Source organism: Canis aureus, chromosome 10 (genome assembly GCF_053574225.1).
Source record: "Canis aureus isolate CA01 chromosome 10, VMU_Caureus_v.1.0, whole genome shotgun sequence".
In the NCBI taxonomy this organism is placed as follows: Eukaryota; Metazoa; Chordata; class Mammalia; order Carnivora; family Canidae; genus Canis; species Canis aureus.
This window is the reverse complement of record NC_135620.1, coordinates 66,357,546-66,363,801: the sequence shown is the minus strand read 5'-3', so window position 1 is coordinate 66,363,801 and position 6,256 is coordinate 66,357,546.

The window sequence follows — 6,256 nt, the reverse complement described above, 5'->3', positions numbered from 1 at the left end:
GGGGCGGGGGCGGGTGCCACCAGCCAGGGGGACTAGGTGTGGAGTAGGGGGTGAGATTGTTGTTTGGGTCTGAAGCGCCTAACATTAGGGACACACGTAGCCAGCCTGAGGAGTCTCAGCAGTGTCTGAGCACAGAGGTTCGTTGTTACCTGACGTAGACCCCCTGGGTCCCGGCCACTCCCGTTGGCCACAGTAGATGCTTTTTGTTTGGTACCATTGGTGCTCACATTCTGATCTGCTCTAAAGCTCTCCAGGTCGCTCAGTTACGAAGGCAGCCGTCCGCAGTGATCCGCCGTTGTCCTGGGCGCGTCAGGCTGCGGTAGCAGAAGAGCACAGACAGGACGTAAAGCGGTAAAGGGAGAAGTGAGAGAAGAAAAGCAAGGTAAAATATCTCTAAATATTGATGCGGCAGGGGTGCCCGGGTGGCTCAGCGGTTGAGCGTCTGCCTTCGGCCCAGGGCATGACCCCGGGGTCCTGGGATCGAGTCCTGCATGGGGCTCCCTGCAGGGATCCTGCTTCTCCCTCTGCCTATGTCTCTGCCTCTCTCTCTGTGTCTGTAATGAGCAAATAAATAAAATCTTTAAAACATATATAATATGTATTGATGCGGCCAGGACAAAGTACAACTGCCTGGTGTGAAGGGACCTGGCCCCGGAGGCACGCTGGCTGGACTCTGTCCCGGGTGCGGGGTCACCGTGGCCTGGGCCTCTGGGGCTCCAGCAAGGAACCGGGCGCAGCCTCGGCAGCAGCGAGACACCAACCTGGCCATGGCCAGACGTGTGCACATGAGAGCAGGCCTCAGTGATCGAGGCCGGGACATCAAGTCACCCATAAAATTTTTTTTTAAGATTTTATTTATTTATTCATGAGAGACACACAGAAAGAGAGGCAGAGACACAGGCAGAGGGAGAAGCAGGCTCCACGCAGGGAGCCCGACGTGGGACTCGATCCCGGGTCTCCAGGATCACGCCCTGGGCTGAAGGTGGTGCTGAGAGGCACTTGGGCTGCCCAAGTCACCCATAAAAACTCAAGAAAATGGAAACAGAAACAACTGAGCAATGTCTAGAAACAGTCTAAGGTAAACGCTAAGGGTAGAGCCCTCCGGTGGCCAGTCCTCTCTGGGAGCAAACCTGGGTGGTGCCACCTACCGGGCCCTGTGGGCCCCCTGTGTCCCCTGTGTCCGTATTTTGCAGGCACTGTGGCCACGAGGGGTCCCGGAGGCCGCCCTGCTGCTCCCCAGCCTGCAGACGGCGCCCAGCAGCCTCCGGTGGGCTCAGGCCGAAAGGAGCCTGGTCTCAGCAGGCCTGCGCCCGCGGATTCCTTATCGTCCCCTTCCTGCCTCGCTCTCCCAGGTAGGCTCTCCTGCCTTTGCTTCATCCCACCGAGAACTGCGAAAGATCTTCACAGTGGCCTGCCTCCCAGGAAACCAGCCAGACGTCCTCAGCTGATGCCTAGAGACCCAACGCCTGCTCTGTCCTTGCGGTGGAATATTATTCAGCCACAAAGAGGAATGAAGTGCTGACACACATGACACCGTGGGTGAACTTTGAGAACATGACAAGTGAGCGCAGCCAGACGTAGAAGGTCACAGATTGTTAGGATTCTGTGTGTAGGAATGATCCAGAAAAGGCGAGTTCGTAGAGACCAAGTAGATCCCAGGGGCTGGGAGGAAGAGGGCTGGGGAGTGACAGCTAGTGAGTGTGGGTTCCCTTTGTGTGGCCCTCTGATGGCTGGGAATATGTCCCCCTCTGCTGTGTTAGCCCCTGGTGACGCTTACCTTCTCTCCCCGCCCGAGAGAATCACAGCACAAGTGGGTGTCGGTAAGCGCCTGTTGAATGAACATGAGCCAGTGCCCTCTCCCTTATGCTGCTGATCTCAGATAGGACCCCGTTCCCCCTAACATGCTGCCTTTTTTATGTCACTTAACACCCCCTCTCACCCATATCCCTCTGGCGAGAAGTTTTTTTTTTTTTTTTTTTTTAAGATTTTATTTATTTATTCATGAGAGACACAGAGAGATGCAGAGAGAGATGCAGAGACACAGGCAGAGGGAGAAGCAGGCTCCACGCAGGGAGCCTGACGTGGGACTTGATCCCAGGATCAGGCCCTGGGCTGAAAGCGGTGCTAAACCGCTGAGCCACCCAGGCTGCCCTGGCAAGAAGTTTATAAAGGGGCTGGGAGGAGAGATGAAAGAAAAAGATCTCTAGATCTGACCACATAAAAATTTAGGACACCATAAACACAAGAAAAAGGCAATTAATAAACTGAGAAAAATATTTGTAACAAATATGACAAAATTTTCAAATAAGAGATGCCATTTGCAGCTCCCACTTGGCAAAAATAAAAGTCTTGTTTTTAAGCATATTTAATGACAATCTTATGGGAGATATTTGAATAGAGAAAAGCCTAGAAAGAAAGAAAGTCAACATTTTAATCATGATTAGACCATAATTGTGGGATTGCCCGGAGGGGAATTTTTTGTTAGGTTTCGCTCTTTTCCACTTGTTTATGATAAATGAGCATAATCTGTATAATCATAAGGGCAAAGCAACAGATGCCACGTTTTGCTGACTTTCCTATAGGATAAGCCTCTATGGTAAGGGGGTCGTGTGATGAGGGTGTTGGATCATAAACGGGTACAAGCTTCCAGGAGGGCTACCAGTTTAACAGCATGTATTAAGATCTTGAAAAATATGGATATTCTTTTATCTAAATTCCACTTCCAGTCATTGATTCTGATGATTAGAATAAAAAGTGTCTGAAATCAAACAGAAATGGGATCAATTTATATACAGTATTACCCATTGCAGAGGCTTCTAAAACATAGAAAAATTGGAAACAAATAAGTGTCCAATATCAAGGATATAAGTTAAATAAATTATGGTATGGCCATATAATAGAATATGCAATCACGGAAAATGCCATTTGTAAAGAACACTTAAATAAAATTAAAAACAATGATGATGTAATAATGTTCAGGGTAAAAGGCTCAATACAAACTAGGTAAGTAGCATGATCTTCAAGCTGTGTATGTGTGTGCGTGTGCGTGCATAAAAAGAGGTTCCAAGGATTATACCAGTAGGTTAACAGGGAATATTATCTAGGTTTTGTTTTTTTTTTAAAGATTTTTTAATTTATTTATGAGAGAGAGAGAGAGAGAGAGAGAGAGAGAGAGAGAGAGAGGCAGAGACACAGGAGGAGGGAGAAGCAGGCTCCATGCAGGGAGCCCGACATGGGACTCAATCCCGGGTCTCCAGGATCGCACCCTGGGCTGAAGGCAGGCGCTAAACCGCTGAGCCACCATATTCTCTAGGTTTATGAATTAAAGGTGCTTTTAGGGTTTTTCCACAACTACCATGTATGTTTTTATAATCAGGGAAAAAAAATCATTTTCTAAAAGGTCCCCAGGACTTTTAACTGGTCACAGGTTGCTTAGTAGTACAACTTAACATCACAAAGGCACATCGCTTTGGCCTGGCACTTTCAACCTCTTGAGTGTGTTCCTCACGTGTGTGAAGTAGCCCGTGTACCCGATTATTCACTACAGCACTCTAATGGCCAAAAGCCGAAAATAACCTGCATGCCCAGCATCGAGGTCTAAGGAAATTATAATACAGACTTACAATGGGATATTCAGCAGGCACAAAGAGGAAGCCCTTTATCGTCATCACTCTGTAGTCATACATTACTGGTAATCCTAAATATTCCATATTGCTGTTTTATTATTCTTCTGTACTAATACAGAATGCTCTCCAGGATAGTGTTAAATGAAAACAGCAAGATAAGAACCGAGTGTAGAGGAAACTTCCAATTACATAAAAAAGTTGAAAAAACATCCATCTATGTGGGCAGATAGATTTGTATATACGTGCACGTAGAGACACCTGCTTCTGTCGGCATGAAATAACTGGAAGTTCACCCAAGAAACTTGGAACACTGGTTTTCAAAAAACAGACATGTTGCACTCTAGACGATTCTGTACCTTTTTTTTTTCATTTTTATATTTTTTGTTTCCGTAGGACTAACATCCGATCACCAACTGTATTGCCCATTCAATAATAAGTAACACACAAAATTAAAGGCAAAATGAACAACCGCTGGTTCCCTAGCATCGTTGTTCAGAGCTCGAACTGTGGATTCAGCTTGCCTCATTTTAAAATCCCAACTACACTGCCTGGTGACAGGTGTAAACATTAGGGAGATTTCTTAATGGCTGTAAGCTCAGCCTCCGTCAAGAAATAGAGGTGACAGTAACACCAGCCTTGAGGGATTGTTAGAGGGATTAATGAAATTACTAAGTGAGGATTAAATGAGATAATCCATGCAAAGTGCTTTATTGTTTACATACAATACACCCTATTATTATTCCTTGACTGTGCTGGGCATGGCTGGTTCACAGGCCCACTGGAATCTTCCCTGCCTCCCCAGTGTGGAATGGTTATCACCCGCTTCAAAAGACTGAGCAGATTAAGTGAATTAATACAATTGAAATCCCCGAAACAGTGCCTGGGCCATAGGGAAGGCCAACGATTGTTATGAACAGAACCGTCCTTTAAAAGGCCGTTCCCATTCTTTCCTCACATCTCTGAACTCATGGGCTCCCTGTATTTCAATAATTGTATCTTCCCTAGAATCTCTATGTAGAGGTGCGCCTGGGTGGCTCGGTCAGTTGAGCAGCCTGCTCTTGATTTCGGCTCAGATCGTGATCTCAGGGTCCTGGGGTCGAGCCCTGTGTCAGGCTCCACACTCAGCTTGGAGTTGGCTTCAAGATTCTCCCTCTCTCCTTTTGTCCCTACCCCTGCTTGCTCACGCACACACGCTCTCTCTCTCTCTCTCTCTCTCTCTAAAATAATAAATCTGGGCAGCCCCAGTGGTGCAGCGGTTTAGCGCCGCCTGCAGCCCAGGGCCTGATCCTGGGGTCCTGGGATCGAGTCCCACACCAGGCTCCCTGCATGGAGCCTGCTTCTCTCTCTGCCTGTGTCTCTGCCCCTCTCTCTCTCTCTGTGTCTCTCATGAATAAATCAATAAAATCTTTAAAAAAAAAAATAATAAATCTTAAAACTTTAAAAAAAATTTTTTTTCTATGTAGACACTTTTCAAACCTGCCCATTATTTTTCCCTTACTGTTCTGCTCTGGTTTTAAGGTTCAACATATCTGCTTCTTTATCACTCCAACTGTAAACCTGCTTGCTTTAGAGGTTTTTTTTCACATCGTCTTATTATCTTTAGTTCTTGGGTTACAAATTCTCCATTCGTTGCAGCAGCCCACTGCATGTGGCTGATTTCCTCACTTGGGTTTGGAAATGTGTTGCAAACCCATCTTTATTGGGTGTCTGAGTGCCCTGTGCCTCCGACTATACAAGTGTCCCTGTCCCTTGGCTTCATAAAGGACCTTCATGTCCCCCTCCCGTTCTGGACAAGTTTTTACAATCATCTCTCCACTTGGATAGGTGAGGGGCACCCCACGTCTCCCCGAGGGCCAGAGCAAGAGGCCGAGTTGTTGAGGGTCCGCTTCCTTAGCCAGGCAGCCTTTGTGCCTCGTAGCTTTTTTCAGGCAGGCAACGCATTTTCATCTGCCTGCAAGCACAGAGCCCCAGGCGGGACTCCCCACGCAGGCGGGCCTGAGATCTCCAGCACCCACCACCCAGGTTTGATATCTTATTAGCTCCTGCCTTGAGCTTCACCGTGTAGTGGTCGTGGCACACTTCACAGGGACGGAGAACCTCCGTGAATCCAGGACTACACTGACATCTGAAGAGAGAAATAGGCCCAGGAGCTTGAGAAAGGCTGGGAGAAGAAAGCAGTAAGTGTCTGGCCCCACAAACCTCTTGGAAAATCAGGTTTTGGGACGCTCGGGTGGCTCAGTGGTGGAGCATCTGCCTTCAGCTCGGGTCGTGATCCCAGGGTCCCGGGATCGAGTCCCGCTTTGGGTTTCCTGCATGGAGCCTGCTTCTCCCTCTGCCTTTGTCTCTGCCTCTCTCTGGCGTCTCTCATGAATAAATAAAATCTTTTAAAAAATATGTTTTCAAAAGCAAATGACATAGACTCGTGGAAAACCTCTTTTTAACAATACACCTCTATATTGTTAAAACCACGTGCCCCAAATGGCATCATTTAGACCAAATCCCCAAACCGGGGGCTTAATATCTAATCTAATTGCAGTTTCAACATTCCCCAGGGGGTGAGTCTGAACCAGCCAGTCAGAAATTTTCTGATCAGCACCAATGAGGGGACCAGCCACAGGAGCTCTCTCTTT